This window comes from Pleurodeles waltl, chromosome 1_2, assembly GCF_031143425.1.
Source record: "Pleurodeles waltl isolate 20211129_DDA chromosome 1_2, aPleWal1.hap1.20221129, whole genome shotgun sequence".
Lineage (NCBI taxonomy): Eukaryota > Metazoa > Chordata > Amphibia > Caudata > Salamandridae > Pleurodeles > Pleurodeles waltl.
In genome coordinates this window covers 1,101,899,683-1,101,918,723 of record NC_090437.1, presented here as the reverse complement: position 1 = coordinate 1,101,918,723, position 19,041 = coordinate 1,101,899,683, and positions in this window count along the sequence as shown.

Sequence of the window (19,041 nt, the reverse complement as noted above, 5' to 3'; positions counted from 1 at the left end):
ACGACACCCAACTTATACTCTCCCTCACCAAGGACCCCACCAGCGCCAAGACCAACCTACAAGAGGGTATGAAGGACGTCGCAGATTGGATGAGGCTCAGCCGCCTAAAGCTGAACTCTGAAAAAACTGAAGTCCTCATCCTCGGCAACACCCCGTCCGCCTGGGACGACTCCTGGTGGCCCACGGCCCTCGGCACCGCACCGACCCCCGCAGACCACGCCCGCAACCTCGGCTTCATCTTGGACCCCCTTCTCACCATGACCAAGCAAGTCAACGCCGTGTCCTCCGCCTGCTTCCTCACCCTCCGCATGCTCCGCAAGATCTTCCGCTGGATCCCCGCCGACACCAGAAAAACCGTGACCCACGCCCTCGTCATGAGCCGCCTGGACTACGGCAACACCCTCTACGCTGGGACCACCGCCAAACTCCAAAATCGCCTGCAACGCATTCAAAACGCCTCAGCCCGCCTCATCCTCGACGTACCCCGCAACAGCCACATCTCTGCACACCTGAGACACCTGCATTGGCTCCCAGTCAGCAAAAGGATCACCTTCCGACTTCTCACCCACGCACACAAAGCCCTCCACGACAAGGGACCGGAATACCTCAACAGACGGCTCAACTTCTACGTCCCCACCCGCCCCCTCCGCTCCCCTGGCCTCGCACTCGCCGCCGTCCCTCGCATCCGACGCTCCACGGCGGGTGGGAGATCTTTCTCCTTCCTGGCGGCCAAGACCTGGAACTCCCTCCCCACCAGCCTCAGGACCACCCAGGACCACTCCGCTTTCCGGAGACTCCTAAAGACCTGGCTGTTCGAGCAGCGATAACCACCCCCTTTGTCCCTAGCGCCTTGAGACCCGCACGGGTGAGTAGCGCGCTTTATAAATGCTAATGATTTGATTTGATTTGCATTCTGCCCATCATCTGTTGTTTTTACTTTTAGAAAGTGGTCATTTCTCTGCACCTGCTGCCATTTGTGCCTTATAGCCTGTCTTCATTCCACTTCCGGTCTGTCAGCTCCCCTTGTGCATTCCACCCAGACAGCCATAAACAAAGGCCACTCAGTCACATCTGCATTCATCTGCAGACTGAATAGGTCTCCCTGGGCAGGAAGGTTCAGGGGCTCTCTCTTACCCTTCAAAGGCCAATGGTCTGCCCTCACACAAAGGACTGATACCCCCCAAGATCCTGGCAGACAGGACTGGGCTGAAAGGGGAACTTGTGCACTTAAAAACCACTCTTTGAAGTTTCCCCCACTTCAAAGGCATTTTTGGGAGTATATATACTGGGTCTCTGACCCCACCAAATCAGATACTTCTGGATCTACACCTGAACTCTGTCAGAGGAACTGCCTGGCTGCCCAAAGGACTCATCTGGATTGCTTTGCTTAGAAGGACTGCTGCCTTGCTTGTTCCTCTGCTGCCTGCTGGCTTCTGATTTTGCTGGAAAGGACTCTTCCTTCCTCAAAAGGGCTCTTCAAGAGCTTGGATTGAGCTTGCCTCCTGTTCTGAAGTTTTAGGGCCAACAAAGTCTTCACCTACTAGCTTCTAGCTAGTTCACCTACTTCAGCGACTCCAGTATGGACTTCAGGGACTCCAGCACAGACAGCGCTGCCCGATGACACACCGCTGCCTGCTCTGGCTGTGTGGTCTTTACTGCATGCAATGACCATGGCCTGCAGCGCAAGTCTGACATTGCCTTGACGCCGCTGACATCCTGCAGTGTGATCGTGACACTGTGAAGTTAACAATTCATGTCTTGATCGACTGGATCCATCGACCTCGCTGGGTCACAAGGAACCAAAGCCTTGCCTCTGATGCTGCACCAGCTCCCACTGCAACTGGACAGAACTGATGATTCACCTCACATGCCTCGCAGTGCGGAACCAACGCCTCACCTCCCCAGATGCCATAAGGAACTGATGCTGCACCGGGTCCAGCGACGCATCACCCCCACGACTACATGCAATGTCTTTGTTTCATAGTTTTCAAAGGTACTGTGCCTGGGGTTCCGTGCGAATCCGTGACCAGTGTCTGTGGCGTCCGACTATTGGGACGACTCCGTCAAAGATGCTGTGATAGCCACATTTGGGGCGAATGTGTTTCTAAGCTCTTTTCCCACCTGCAAAACTCTAAATCAGGCACAATATCTGCTAGTGTACTATCTTAAAGTAAATCTAAGATTTACGACGTATGCACAATTGTTTACCAATCAAAAACACTGTGTCCCATCTATAGGATGGGAAGCTCCATTATAAATGTGGCATCAATTTGATAAAATATATTACAAGTTCCAAATGCTCTAATGCACTTGTAATATGCTGTATATGTGTTCTGAAATATTTGTGAATGAGTGTCCCATCTATCACACTCAAAATCAAGCACATATTTAATTGTTGAAATCCTTTGACAGTAATGTTCCCTGTATGATGTAGACTTCTTGCCCATGCCTGATATTCACATTTGTAATGATCTGCTATCACACCTTCTGTACTGTATGAACCTAACATTAAATTGCTATCACACATTCTGGACTATACGGAGCTAAACTCAACAAAACCTCTGTGTGTGAAGGCCTAGGCCGTCTCTGTGACAATAGCTTATTCATACACATGCCTAGACTCTGGATGTCCACTAAAAACAACACATTCAAGAAATGGCCAAAGGGCACTATTCATATCACAGAGTATTTGCATTAGCCCTGTAGTGCCAACACAGTATGTTTATTAGACATCAGCGCATGACCAACATTTTTTTACCTGCACCACAGGGGTGTGAAACTCATGACCTGCTTTATGATTGGTCTGGTTTCTAGTTTGCTGGAGGGGTTACTCCATCAGTAATGTTTCAGATATTCCATCTGCAATGTTACAATTTTATTATTGACTATGTTACTTGTAAGACAGCAAATGGGAGACCCTTCATGTTTTCAAAGGAGAATCACATTCTCAAAAATATAGGATTTTTGTTTTAATTTTTTTTAATTATTTTTGCTAGGTAGCCTGCAGACATATGTTATTACCATATTCATGCTCATGTATGCTAGGTTGCAAAACTACATGCACAGATTTAGTAAAGCATGGTTTGTATTGACACAGAAACCATTGTTGAGGCACATAGGGCTTGATTTTCTCTTTGTTGTTTGGGTTGCTCAGTGACTAATGCGATCTATTTACCATCTCCTGAATCAAAAGTCTATTATACCCTACGGCAATTGTAGTGTGGACAACAGTATATTAGTGGAGTTTAAACTATACTGTTCCTAGCTGTAAAGAAGGGCTTTCAGCAATGTATTATTTTCATGTGATTAAACATAACCCCTTGTCACTGCTTTATGGCTTCAGCTCCCCATTCAAGTCAGGCCAGGCTACTTGATCAGCAGAGATCAGCAACTGATGCACCAGAATTTTCTGCTGGAGGGACTTTTTCACTTGAATTAACGTGATGAGGCTGGTGCACTGCCGAAGGTCCTCCCAAGGTCTGAAGCAGTGGATGCTGCAGCTCCTGAAGACTCCATGTTGACTCACTCTTATTGTAATGGCCCACCAGATCTTCTTTTGATGGAGGGTGACCTAAATAGAGGGCAATATGAAAACAAAATAAAATGCTATTAATAACCATATATTTTTAAACATCAATATGTAGATATGACTAGACTTTGACTTAACATGCATTGAGTTGTTGTAGAGTTTGTCAGGCATATTATTCTGGCCCAAACATGAAGGTTATACAGTCTGCTTAGTTAGAAATGCATCATATGCTATGGCATTTGAAATAATTCAGAGAGGATATACATCATGTTGTGATGGATTAACATGCTCACCTAACTCTAAATCAGTCCTGTTATTGTGATTTAAATTTTTTGACAAATGTTTATTGTAATTTTAAGAAGGGTATCAAACAATGTTGTGTGATGTCATTAAGTACCATACTCTGGGGCTGATTCTGTGGCTCTTGAACAAGTTATTCCATCACAAAAGGATAGCACGTCAGTTTATTACAAGTGGATTATTATACTATGGGACTTTGATTTATGTGATCAAGCTATCTGGATGGAGTATCTGTTAGAAATGGGTTCTCTACTTCGTAGGTCTTAGACCTGACAGCCTTAGAGTAGTTCTCCCCCAACTTTTTGCCTGCCTCCCTCCATTTTATGATCTAATTTTTGCTGGTTTTAGGACTCTGCACGTTACCACTGCTGACCAGTGCTAAAGTGCTTGTGCTCTCTCCCATAAACATTAGCTCATACCCAATTGTCATACTTAATTTACTTGTAAGACCCCAGTAAAGTGCACTACATGTGCCCAGGGCCTCGCAATTAAAAGCTACTAGTGGGCATACAGCACTGATTGTGCCACTGACATAAGTAGCCCCTTAACCATGTCCCAGGCTTGCTGTTGCAAGGCCTGTTTGTGCAGTTTGACTGCCACTAGGCATTTAAAACTACATGTCAAGCCTTAAACTCTACCTTTATTACATGTGTTTATTACATGTGTCACCCCTAAAGTAGGTAGCCCACAGGACAGGGCAAAATAATTTTTCACTACTGTGAAGCCTGTTCCTCTCATAGGCTCGCATTGGTAATTCCCTTATCTACCGTTAAGTGGTAATGTCTGATCTGAGAGGAGTGGCATTGTCATGTCTGGTATGGTTAGAATGGTAGTGAGAAATCCTGCTTACTGGTGAAGTTAGATTTAACATTACTATATTAGAAATGCCTCTTTTAGAAAGTAGGCATTTGTATGCACTTACTACTCCATGTGCCTTACAGTATATCTCCAAACCACATCTGCTAAGTGCTGGTTAACAGTTCCCCTTGTGATTCCACCTAGATAGACAGACACAGGACTCTCAGCTGCATCTGCATTCATCCGCATACTGATGGGTTTTCCTGGGCAGGAAGGGTGGAGGGGCTCTCCATTACACTTCAAAGGCTAGTGGCCTGACCTCACACAAAGGACTAATAACCTGCCACAGATCTCCTGGCAGACAGGTCTGGGTTGAAAGCAGAACTGGTGCACTTCAAAACCACTCGTTGATGTTTTCCTCCACTACAAAGGGACATTTGGGTATATATACTGGGTCTGTGACCTCCTAAAATCAGACACTTCTGGACCTACAACTGAACTCTGACAGAGGGACTGCCATGCTGCCTAAAGGACTCATCAAGACCATTTTCCTGGAAGGACTTCTCTCCTGCTTGTTGCCCTGCTGCTTGCGGCACCCTGTTGGAAGGACTTTGCCTTTTCCCCCAAAAGGGATCTCCAATGGCTTGGACTGAGCTTGCTTCCTGGTAAAGAAGTCTCAGGGCCATCAAAGACTTCACCAAAGAGCGAAAATCCACTGCATCAGAAATCGATGCAACGCCTATAAAAATAGACGCACCACCTGCAGAATTGATCCAGTGTCTATCTCACTGAGATATCGAACCATCACCTACCTGATCAATGCAGCACCTGTTTCATCATCACAGCGTGCTTTGGATTTTCATGCATCATCCCTGGGTGTCAAAATATCCCAGCACCGCAGCAAGGAGCCAAGGCTGTGCACCAAGAAATTGGTGTATCAGCTTGCCTATGAGGAAAGGATCAGCGTATCATCTCTGCTGCACTGGAAAAATCAACGCATCACTTTAATTTCTAATGCATCACCTCCGCTGCGGCTCTCTGTGTCATTACTTTTTGACACATCCCAGGTACTTTGTGCTAAAAAGATGCAACCATTGATTTCAATGGATTTAGGCTTGTAGTGTAGCCATTTTTTAATGTAGCTTTATGCGCGTTTGCTTAACGTGTTAGGCCTCTGTGCACTTTGCCCTAGATGCCTTTTATTTAGGCTCACACTGTTATTTTACTACAGCCAGTTTCACGGTCTTGTTTTATTTCCTTCTATCACACTGCTTAGCTTACTTCAGCACTGTGTTCGCAAACAATACATTCTTGCTCCCCCTGTGCTTCAGTCAATGATACAATCTGGTACATTGCCGATAGACGTGGTAGAAGTTTAGTCTTTAAGGTTCGTAGACAGTACACATTCTTACGCAGGAACATCGGGGTGTTAGTTCACATCAATAGTATAAAAACACTTTCTAGTCCCAGTACACGTAAGAGGGAGATTCCAACCAGAAACCCACAACTAGATGCTGACTGCCCTGTTGCAGATGCTGATCCAGATCACAGGCCTTTGCTCAGGTATGAGGGTTGATGTCCTCCCGGGGAAACCAGAAAGGCAGGCTTAGAGCTTCACCTGCTGTGCTCAAAATACAGTATAACATAGAGAGAACATAATTTAGTTACAATATGATAGCCTTATTTTTATGTTTCACTCTCCTCTGTACTATTTCCATCTTACTGTGTTGTATGGTTCTGGTTATTGCGGCTCACACCTTGTTATCTAAAATGCAGCTGTTTTATTAAACTAATCTTTAAAACTCAAACTGCCTTTTTCATTTATATATGGGACCTTACTTTGTATGAGAGAACTGGTTGTGACCTGAGTGACCACGACTTCCCTGGGAAGTACTAAGATGTCATGCGCTCGGCTGCCCAATTGTCTCTTCCATTCGGGAGAGATGAGGCACTGCTAGTTAGCCGGAGCATAACCCGGATTTAGAGTGACCAGGGTCCTTCACCGTGGGTCAGACTTAGTCCCCCACACTGTGAACGATCTTGTTGCCCAAAAAATCCAGTGGTCTCATTAGGATAATGAGAGCCTACACAACAGGCTTATCTAAACCTCTAAAAAGTGATATCTTGAAAGGTGCATATTGGATTCTTGTTTTTTTTTTCTTATTTTATTCAGATAAAAAGTATTTATTTTTCTAAACTGGTTTGGAGTACTTTTGTGGGGTTTTCGCTGTTTTACTGTATGAGTTATTGCACAAAATGCTTTACACATTACCTTCTAAGTTAAGCCTGCCTGCTCTGTGCCGAGCTACTGGAGGTGGAGCACAGGATAATTTAGGTTGTGTTGTAACTTACCCTGACTAGGACTGTGGTCCCTACTTGGACATGGTGCCTACCTCTGCCAACTAGAGACCCTATTTCTAACAGCAGGGCTATACACGCGGACCAAGTAGGACTCACCAGTCTAGTCAGGGTAAGTCAGATACACACTAAAAGATAACCCGGGCTCAGCCTCTAGTAGCTTAGCAAAGGCATTCAGGCTTATCTAAAGAGGCAAAGTGTAGAGTATTTGTGCAACACACACACAGAGTAATACAGTAATAAGACAACAAAAAGACTTTACATAAGTTTAGAAACATAGGAAATAATTTCATAAATAAATCAAGACCAAAATGACAAGAATCAAATAAGTAGAAGTCGAGTCATTAATTTTTGAAGATTAAAAAGAGTTCTAGTGCTTAGAAGCAAATAGTGCTTTAGGAGTTATTTGAGGTCACACTAGAACAGGACAAAGTCAAGAGTTCTGGCCTCCGTGTTGGAGTGCAGCCAGCTACAGGACCCATGCAGGGTCTGCTGAGCAAAGTATCTTAATCCTGGTTGCAGTCACAAGATGTGTCAGGCAGTGCTGGAGAGGCTTTGGTTCTGAAGGCAAAGCCACAGTGCCATGATATGTTGGTTCTGAAGATTATGCACCAGGATTCTCCATGCATTGAAGGGATGCCACCATCTTCCTTCAGGAGTGGCGGCGATGCGGTGGTTCCATGCGACATTGATACGTTGGTTCGGAAGCCGATGAGCTGGGTTTCCTCCATGCAGTGAAGGATTCACCGATCTTCCTTCAGCAGAGGTGGTGATGTAGTGGGTCAGGTTTGGTGATGATGCGATAATGAAATGCTGGTTCCAAATGTGGTACTCAGTTCTACTCCCGCATCATTGGCAATGCATCAGGTCTACCTCTCACAGTGGGCAATACATCGATTCCTAGTGGAGCAAGTATCTGGGTCGACTTCCAATGAATCAGGCACAGGAGCAGGGGTAAAGACTTTGATATCCCTGAGTCTCAAGCAACAGGAGGCAAGCCAACAAGCCCTTGGTGATCACTTTGGGGTGCAAGGCAGAGTTCAGCTGACCCTCAGAAAGGTCAAAGAACAGCAGGCAGCAGGGCAGCACAGCAGAAAAGCAGTCCTTCCAGGTCTGCAGTCGAGCAGAGTGACAGTTCTTGTTGCAGCACAACAGGTCTTTTGACGGAGTCCAGTTGTAGGCCCAGAAATGTCTGATTTGGTGGGGTTCAGAGACCCTGTACCTATACCCAAATGTGCCTTTGAAGTGGGGGTGACATCAAAGAACAGTCTTTCAAGTGTACAAGTATCCTTTCTTCCTCAGTCCTGGAGCCAGATGATCAGTAAGGGGTAATAAGCCCTTTGTATGGGAACAGCACTACCTATTCAGGTCTAAATGTAAACCCTTCCCACCCTTCCTGCCTAGGAAGAGCCATCAGAATGCACACGAATGCCGATGAGCACTCAGACACACCTAACCTTCCTGTGTTTTTGGCTGTATACAGGGAATCCACAAAGTGTAGCTGCCAATCACCACAGATGTGTATTGAAGACAGGCTATAGGCGCATATAGCTATAAGAGCAGAGAATAGTAATGTTAAATCTGACTTTAACAGTAAAGAGGATTTATCACTACCATAATAAATATGTTGAGGAATTCCCAATGCTATCATATGAGAGGAGTTGGCCTCACACTAGTGAAAAACTACTTTGGGAGGTTTTCACTACCAGGACATGGAAAACTTAAATGTACATGTCCTACCTTTTAGTTACACCCTGCTACCTATGAGCTATCTATGGCCTACATTGACATATATGTAATAAAAGAGGAGTTTAATGCTTGGCAAGAGGTTTTAAAGGTCAAAGTGGCAGTAAAACTGCACTCACAGGCTCTGCAGTGGCAGGACTTCGACATGTTTAAAGGCCTACTTAACCGGGTGGCACAGTCAATGCTGCAGACCCACTAGAAGCATTTAATTTACAGACCCTGGGTGAATGGTATACCTTTTTAGAAGGGACTTACAAGTAAATTAAAGATGCCCATTTTGTATTATACAGTGCCACCATGTTTAGGGGAGAACCATCTGCACTTTAGCACTGGTCAGCAGTGATAAAGTGTTCAGAGTCCTAAGGCTGACAAAAAGAAAGAGTGGAAATATGAGGCAAGCAGGCAAAACGTTTGGGGGAAAACCATCCTAACGATGACCAGTTTAACAGTAACCCTTCTGCAAACTGAAACTCAGGGTCTTTGTATTCTATGTAGAGGGTCCTCCATCCAAAACCTGGAGTATTCGGTCCACAAGTATGACTGTATCAGTGATATCTTTAGAGCCAAGTACACTGTGATTTTTCAATGCCTCCTTTGGTTTGGCTGTCAGTAAGCTTAGGTCCACAGTTACGGCTGCCCTTTACACAATTGATGCTCCTCAGTTTGTGCCTGATATTAATGTTGCCCTGGTCACTACACAGCGTCTCATGGTGAAAGGGAGACCCTGCACACCCAGTACAATTTCAGACAGATTATATTTTTTGTTAATTTATCTGACCGAGAAAATACTTTAGGCCTGATTTTTAGTTTTGTGGCAGTTTTTCAAACAATAATGTCTGGGGAAAGCATTAGTTCCGAAATCCTGATGTACTACTGTTTAGCAAATTATAGAACAGGCAAGACTATTGTCACAGGCATATCTGTATTATCCTAAAACAATTCTCTGTAGGTCTTTGGTCAGACATTGCCTTTTACTTGCGAAAGCTGAACAGTTGCCTAAGGCATTTATTTTTGTTGAAATATCTTGTATGTAAAAGAACAAATTGGGGAATACTAGGGTTTGCAACACTTTTAATATTGTGGATGTAGCATTTAATACTTGAGAGTAAGAGTGCCTGGTCACTCACAGTATTATTTGGTACAATACAAGTATGTAGCTTACTTGAATCTCTGCTGGACTATGTAGCTGACTCTAGTTGGTCAGGGCCCTCTCTTCAGGGATCTAAAGCTCGTTTGGATGAAGCTCGGGTCCCTGTCACCTGCACCTTTCACCTTGATGGGTCCCAGCAGAATTTAATGAGCAAAACTCAGTGTAGAAAGCCTACTCCAGATGGTGGTTAGAAGGTAAGTGAAGTCATGGGCTTTAAAAAATGTACAGCTAGCATGACAACTTTTATGTCAATAGACACTTACATGACAGACAACAGATTGAGCAATCATAGACTACTGTCACAGCTGCCTAAAAAGGTATGTTGAGCCTTCACTTACTTGTCTGTTGTCCATTATGGATACGTTAGGCAGCCGTCATGTTTGGTCCTCCATCAAAAGCCAATATTGTCAGCATAGGGTTTATTTAACATTATGGCTGACCATGACCAGTAGTGCGTCACTGTTGGAAGCATTTGTTATTTGTGACTTTTTATCAGATGATAACAACTACTATATCCCATTACAAACAATACATTTGCACGATTCACCATTTAATGTCTGCCTACTTCGACCGATTTCTCAAAAAGAAAATGAAAGAAGCCTAAAACAGAATATCTGGTAATACATGATTTTTTTTTAATTCATGTAATTGGTCAAATTTAATCTTTATGTTTTAAAATCTTTTAGAGTGTTTTTGTTACTGTATGTATGTGAAAGTGAAATATATGTCTGTATGTGACATGTTATATTTTATACTATATAACAAACTTCATCAAAATTATTCACATTGTTACCATGTTATATATATTTACACATTTGTCTAAATTTAATCTTAGTGAAATGTGCTCATCAAATATATGTGTAACTATAACATTTTCACATTGTACTCATATGTTGCCCAACATCCACCCCTAGCAAGACAAAGAATTATATGTGAACATAATGAACATGTTCACACACCATGTCTGGATCTAGAGACCAGTAAGAAGTGGTTTTGACACAAAATCTTAATCTGAACTTTTGCTGGACATCAGAAATCAGGCTGACACCTATTGTGAAGAATACAGCAGTGTTATATTTCTGTGCTAGTAGGTCTGTCCAGTACACAGTTAGAGACATAAATAACAAGTCTCAGACAACTTTATTTTGCTGTCCTTAACCAAGCCCTTCATGCTATGTTCAGGATCATGAATCAGGATGCTATGTTTAGGATCGCACCAGTGCGGACAGGAAAACTGCCATGTCCCGGGGCAACCTGCGATACAGCAGGACCTGGCCCTGGGAGAGGGTATCCCTAGGGCCATTAATCGCTCTGGGAGGGGGACTTTTAATGGTTGGCCCCGGGCATCGTTTCCCCAGGGCCAAAATTGGCCCAGGTAGGGGAGCCATGTGGCCCACCTCCCCTTACTTATAATCGGTCAGGCTCCTGTGGGTTGGGGTTCCTGGGACCAAAGTCAGCCTGGGGAGGTGGGCCAGGTATATGCCCACTCCCCCAGATATATAAATATATAAATTCCCCCAGGACCTGGCCCACCATGGGAGCATAACAAAACAAGCATGGAAGACCACTCCTATGTTTTTTAAAAATTACACCATTGATGCGCAGATCCTCTGGGAATTTCTGGCAAAATGAAAAATAATGGTTTTGGCACCCACTCCCAGGCCTAGGTGGTCAGGATATTCCTTCCCGGCCCCCTTCTGTGTTTTTCAAATGTTTTTCTTGGGACTTGGGCCGAGTCCCAAAAAGATGGCTGTCACAACTTCCTAGTTGAAGTGGTGGCAGCCAATCAGATCTCAGCATGAGAACTGTCAGATCTGTGGGACCCTCCACGTTTCAAGATATACATAAATACTTAATACATAAGATAAACCACAGCACTCATTAACAACAGTGTGATGCAAAAAAAATTCAAGCTCTGTAATGCATAGTTGCTGTTGAATAGAAGAGAATAGGCACGTCGGTTGTTCACATCTTTTCACAAAAGATAGTCTCTTTATTGATGGACGAAAAATATCCAGTGAGAAAGAGCATCAATCCAGAAACAGCCAACATGTGTTTCGTCACACTGGTGACTTTTTCAAGGCTAATGGATGAAGTGAGGTAATCAATTTAGTGCATAGAACACCACTTAGGGTAACTCATCGTCTGAGAGACTGTAGTTCAGGTGTAAGGTAATACACCTTAATGCAAGAAATACCACAACAACAAAGTCATCCGTGTATAGGACCCTGATAAGTCCCAAAATGTGTGTTCGCAAACGGCCGAGTGCCGTGTCGCTTGTTAGGCTTTAGTCAGGCCAGAGAGTCTCTCTGTTTTGTGTATAGTTGTACACATTATTCATGCCTATGGGTAGTAAGGCATTTTGACCACCTGCACTACACTGTAAATCCCATCATTGTGTCTACTTCCATAGGAGTGTGGCTATCTCTCACCCTTACTACCCTATACATAAATACTTATAAACTACTGAAAAGATTTACACCAAATTACAAAAAGAGATATTTCTGGGCCAAGATCTACCTTTCTGCTAAATCTGGTGTAATTCCATCAGTGTTTTGGGCTGTAGTCATGTCTATTATCCTTGTGGGAAATTGCATAGGGAAAACATGCTTCGGTACCCCCCCTTTTTCTTTGCCCCACTTGACGAATCAACTCAAAACTTTCCAGACAGCAGCTGAATTGACTGGCACACTAGTTTCTCTGGAAATTGATTTTTTTGGTGTGCTAATATCTTTGGCGCAGTTTGATGAATCCTCATGAACCTTTTAAAAAAGTCTCATCCACCTCAGCTCCTTCCTGGAAGGTTTTGGGGTGATCGGGGGGTTGGGGGTTGGCTCAGAAAAGGGATGGTTCCAGCACATGTGTACTCGCAACCATTTTCCCAGGGACTAAAAAGTTTGTTCTGTGATGTGACGAAGGCCACATTAAAACAGCGGAGTGGTGGTTGGGTGAGGGGTTGGAGGGATTGGCAGTAAGGTAGATGCAGACAAAGTTAAATATATACATATAGTGCCTGAGTTGAACAATGTGAAACCAGAGAACCTGGGATTGACTCCGGCTTCCTCACATTTCCAAATTGTTTAACTTCACTTTCCCCCCTATTTCTTCATTACCACATAAAAGTCCTCGAAATACATGATTTCAGGATGTGCGCTATAGAAAACCTGCTCCTGTATTTGATTTGACACTATAATGATGTTCATGTGTAATATGAAACCAGGCCACACAAAAAGCACACATAACAACTGACTTGCCTCTTTAGTTCAGTATGGGTGTTGTTGTGAAGGTAGGGGGAGAAAATAATGTTTCTAAATTCATGTTTGAAAGCTACCACTTTCAAATTAATACTTCTCAATGGACTGATATAATCAGTTGTACTAAGGTAAAAAAGTTCTGCGTGTCAATTAAGTGCACTTTTTTAATTTTGAAGAGACTGTCATATTTTTATGTGTTTCTAAAGTTAAACGCAAGACTCCCTAAGTACTTTGTTTCTTAAACCTCAACTAACCTTGCGAAAAATGATTGCCTATTTTATTTCTTTTCATTGTTGGTGCTAAGTTGAGTAAATGGCAGCACAGTGCTCCTGCTGGCCAGGGGACCACATGTAAAGGTCAAGGGGGCTGCATGCGGCCCCAGGGCCATACTTTGAGTATCCTTGTCCCAGCACTTGTTTTTCCCAATAATGTTTCAACAGAAAAATTTAACACAGTTACAGACAAAATGGCTGGAAGTATTTACACGAAATTTGGCAGAATGTTAGCTCTTGTTCTACAAAGCATGCTTTTTGTGATTCAGTGTAAATCTGTCTAGCAGTCTTTGAGAAATTAAGGTTTACAATGTATAAATATATCATGCCTTGGAGGATCCACAGATCCCACAGACTTAAAGATAACCTCTAATTGGCTGCCATCATAGGAACAAAGCTGTGGCAGCAACGATTTTAGGACTTAGCCCCTCTTCTAGAAAAAAGCAAAAAAAAACTTGTAGGGAGCAGGGTAGGGTACCCTACTCCTCCTGTGGCCTGCAACATTAAAAATAGTGTGGGTGCACAGCCACCCCAAGCACTCAAAAAATGAAAATAAAAAACAGTTCAAAATGAATAATGCATGAGCAGCAGGATATACTTATTAATTATTTACTGTGCTTTTATACATTATTATTTTCTTACTGGTGGTGCCCCACAAAGGTTTAGGGGAACTACCAAACAAGTCTTTACAATACATTTCGAGGTGATTCATCAAGCGGGGGCTGCAGTGAAAGCTTACCATATTTTTTTAAAGCACGCTGAGCTGGAGTTCTATGTTCTTCAGCTGGAGTGCAGAGATCTATTTTTTTATGTTTAAAAAAAAAAGGCTTAATTAAAAGTATTGTATGAAAATCACTATTATTAAGCATTGGAATGTGTGAAGTAATGAAATATACTTTGATTATCATCATTGGTGACTTTTTGACAAAGTCAATAGGTCTGCTTTATATATGTTCATGTGCTGACTCCTTGATAAAGCCAATAGACTCTGCTGCTATTATTATTGTGTTTTGATCTTTTGACAAAGCACAAAGGTCTGCCTTACTTAAAATGACCTATTTTATATTGTTAAATGACACAGCCAGCCATACACAGCAGCTGGAGAGGAGCTGGGCACACAACCCTGAGCCAGATATGATGATGGACATCATACTTTACATTAAACAAACACAGAAATTCAATAAAGAAACAAAAGTTAAAGTGACAGTATGATTGGTAATTGAAATAATATGAAACTTAGAAATTCAATGAAAAAGCCAAAGGTTAAAGGGACTTTATAGTTAGGTGAAAATATCAGTTAAAAAATGCCACTTTAAATTTGCAAAACCACTGAAGTTCACCAGTTATATTAAGCTTAAGTAACTATAATCATGCTCTGAAGTAACTATAACTCTTGCCTTGCCATGCACTGCTAAATATCTCACATATCACATCACTAATGACATGTTCTATGACCTTCTGGATAACATTACTGCAACTTCCGAACTGACGTAATTGATAACAAATCAGTGCACGGCGAGGGAGCGAGTAGTAGTTACTTTAGGGCACGAATTACAATTACTTGAGATGACTACGACTAGTGAATTTCAGTGGTTTTGTTAATTTAAAATAGTATGTCTAACTGACATTTTCTCCTAACTATAATGATCATTTAGCTATTATTTTTTCATTGAATTTTGGATATATATATATATTGCCTACTGGCAGTCGCCAGTAGGTTGTTATAGTTAGGACCTTGTTTCCATTGGAAAAGCATTTTTTGTTTTGCCAATAACTTTGGCACAAAAAGGATGAATCTTCACGAAAATTTCAAAACTAGTTTGCCAATCAAGTAAGCTGCTGTCTTGAAAGTTTTGGGGTGATTCGTCAAGTGGGTGCAGAGAAAAAAGGGGGTCCAAAAACACTTTTTCCCTATGCAATTTTCCATAGGGATTTAAGACACAAATACGGCCTGAACCACTGCATGGAATTGCACCAAATGTGGAAGAAAGGTAGTTCTTGGTCCAGAAAGAGCCCTTTTTGTTATTAGGTGTAAATCCCTTCGGTAAATTTAGCGTATTTAAAGGAACACTACACTTGTATATATAGGGGCATGCAGTCCCCATGGATCCTGGAGATCTTATGCTGAGATCTGATTGGATGCCAACACTTCAACCAGGAAGTGGTGGCAGCCATTGACGAAGGCCATACACAGCCTGGTTGGATTAACGTGAAGTAATTAAATATTACTTAATGTTAAAAATACCATAGAAATTCACAAAAAAACAGAGGTTTCAGGGATGTTGTAGTTAAGAAATAGAATTAAAACAATAGAATTTCACTTTAAACCAGAGGCTACAGTGACGTTATAGTTAGATTCACATTTTACTCGTACAAAATCATAGATATTCAGTGGTTATAGTTATGGTCATCTCAAGTAACTATAAATCATGTCCTGAGGTAACTATAACTCGAGCCCTCTCCATGCATTGCTAATTACCCCGCATGTTACATCACTCATAACATCTTCTATGACATCATTGATAATATCACTGCAACATTTGCAATAATATTATTGATCAGAAAACTGTGCATGGTTGGGGCCCGTTTTTTGGTGAATATATATCATATATTTGTTTTTAAGTGAATACATATCATATATTTATAAATATTTTCTGTGGCTATGCACACATACGTGAGTGGGCCTCCATGGTGTTGGTGTATCTTTCTGTGCATGCACTATGCAGGAACACATCCTAATAGTTATAGTAAATGTCGCTACAGAGGTGATTAGTTTGGAGATCGGTGAATCCATTCATTACAACACTATTGTACAATAAGTCTAGTAAATTCAGGTGAGACAGCTTAGTGGCTTCCTATAGATGTTTTGAAAAGGTTTTTTGGTATTCTGTGTAGGTAAACATACCAATAGTGTGTCTGTAAAATTGCCATGACCAGTTCCATAGATGTTGCAAAAACAATTGTTATAAGGCTCAACTTAATTGTGCACAGCTCTGTGATAATCTTTCTATCAATTATATTTATTTGTGCTTCTTATACTGAGGAGGACACATACAGATTTCCTAATAGATACTAGCAGAAAGCAATCTACACACAGCATGTGTTCAGATCTCTGAAGGAGATCCAAGTGCACCAGCCATGGAAAACAGCATCTAAGCAAAGAAAAGGCAGAGCAAAACCTGTGCTAGCAAGGAAACCAAACACTGAAGAGATGCTGCAATCAGGAGTCATTGAGCAGCATAAATTGAAAATATTATGCACATGTAGATATCCACAGTTTCGTATTCTGTTATGGTTTGTGACAGAGCTCTGCTCAAAGAAAACTACAAATGTATATATGTACAAAATTGTAATTTTCAAGATGGCATAAAAATGTGATCTCCATCATCAATTGTTATTGACAGAATTCACAATTTTAAACTGCCTGGCACATGACCTTTTTGAGATAGTAATAGGCCAAAAACTACTGATTAGATTTACACCAAATCAAGAAAAGAACACTTTCTATTCTACTTTCATGCCAAGTTTGGCATACATCTGTTCAACAGTTTTTGCTGTAGCTGCAAACAAAAGGGCATATTTAGAAGAAAGTGCCACATTGGTCCTGATGTGCCAACTTTTCTTGTGTCGCCCCGCCCCACCTACCAACACAATGGTCGCACCATATTTACAATAGGGCATGCCATGTCGGTCGTTAGGACCATAGCTGCAAAATCTTTGACAGTATTGATGGCGCTTTGCTGCATTAGCGTCAAAAAGTTTGATGTTAGTGCAACAAAACACAGGGAGGCCCACTGAATAAAATGGGAGCGTCATTTTAACACCTGCTCTGAGCAGCCTCTAAAAATGACAGAAAAAATTGCGCAGTGAAATGTTTTATATTTCGCTGTGCCACTTTTTAGGGCCTCCCTACATCGGAACGACCCCCTTGCATACATTATGCCTGGCGCAGGCATAATATGGCCCAAGGGTTAACAAGGTGGTGCAAAGGAAGCATTGAGCCACGTTGTAAATACGGTGCAGGAGAAAGCCCTTAACACCACATTTTTGGGGGAATTAAATCTGTGGATTTGAGAAAATGACTGGATTATTTTTTGAGTCAAACTATAAGCTGATAATTAAATCATAATTAAATCATAATTCCTACACATTTGAGTACTTCTATTGCTGGCATTATTCACATTGTTTCCTTGACTGCAGAGGGTAATTTCTTGACACTAGTGCCATTACTGTATTACTAGTATGGAGACATTTTCAATTTAATATCGCAATATATACTTTCTGTCTGAGCATAAAGGTCCAGGTTTACAAATATTTGACACAGCGCAATGTAGCAACAAAACTTGCTGCACTGCGTCACATTGAGAGGGCAGGAATCTAATATATGGTGCAATCAAACCTGCTCGCTCCCTGCACTGGTGCACAAGGTGCAGCCTAGCACCAATGCAGGTGTGGTGACCATTGACCATGATGCAAGGGTGCTTGTATTGCAGGCAGGATTGTTTTTGTGCATTAAGGGGCACTTCCCTGCACAAAAACAATCCTTAGAGGCTTTTGCCTCTAAGTGTGCTGGCAGCACAGCTAGAAAGAGGAAAATTGGGTAGAAATAAGGGCAAAGTATTGCAAGGTAGTGACTTGCACTGCATTGAGTTACTCAAGATTTACTATGCCCTGCAGAGCCATGAGAGGTGGCTCTGCGTGGCATAGTAAACCTCACTTAAGGCTTGCGTTGCCCTTGAGCCACCCTTGTGTGAGGCAAGGGCAACGCAATCCTTTAATAAATCTGTCTCTTGATATCAGTGTAAATTTGCTCTGCTATCTGAGCTTGAAGTCGTTTATAAGCTGGGGATAGTTGTGATGCATAAAACCTTAGATTTTGAGAACTGTGTAACTTTTTATTTAGTTATCTCTTCCTTCCACTTCCATTACATTCACGGCATATTTTAAGACAGATAATCTACCTAGGCCTTCATTACGAGTGACCTCTTAATTTCAATGAGGCTAGTAACAGTAATAATCGTAACCATCAGAATAATGGGTTTTTAACATTAGGGAGGCAGCTTCAAAATTACCACATCCACTTTCAATGCATCCGTTGTTAGTGGGTCCCCTGTGTCCAACGTGTAATCGGTCTGTATGTCCACTCTCTGGAGTTAACAGTACCCCTGGTATAGGTACCTCCGCGGGACTGGAAAAATCCAACTAATTTCCTGGGCCACTAGTAATGAGGGCCTTAGAAGAGTCATCACTGAAAGTCAGAAAGGAGCCGCATGTAGAAGATAAGGAATATACTTTATAGATGTCAAACACATTACTTTTTACGCATTTCTTTTGGTAAACTGTGCCCTAAAACAAAGGAGTTTTTCCACATTTTTCAGGGCTTCTTTGGGATAACCCACACCTAAAAAACATACTGAAGATGATCATATCTTTCCTGCATTATCATTATAATAACAAGTCACCTTTGAGAGTTGCATCTAAACTATATGCATTTCATTTTTTTTACATTGTAAAGACATTCTATTTAGCTCCACTACCGTCAAAATATTTTGGGCTGGGAAAATTGTTCTCCCCTCCACATCCCATTCTCCTTTTGTGGTATTACTGAGCATTGAAACTCACTGTACTTGATCT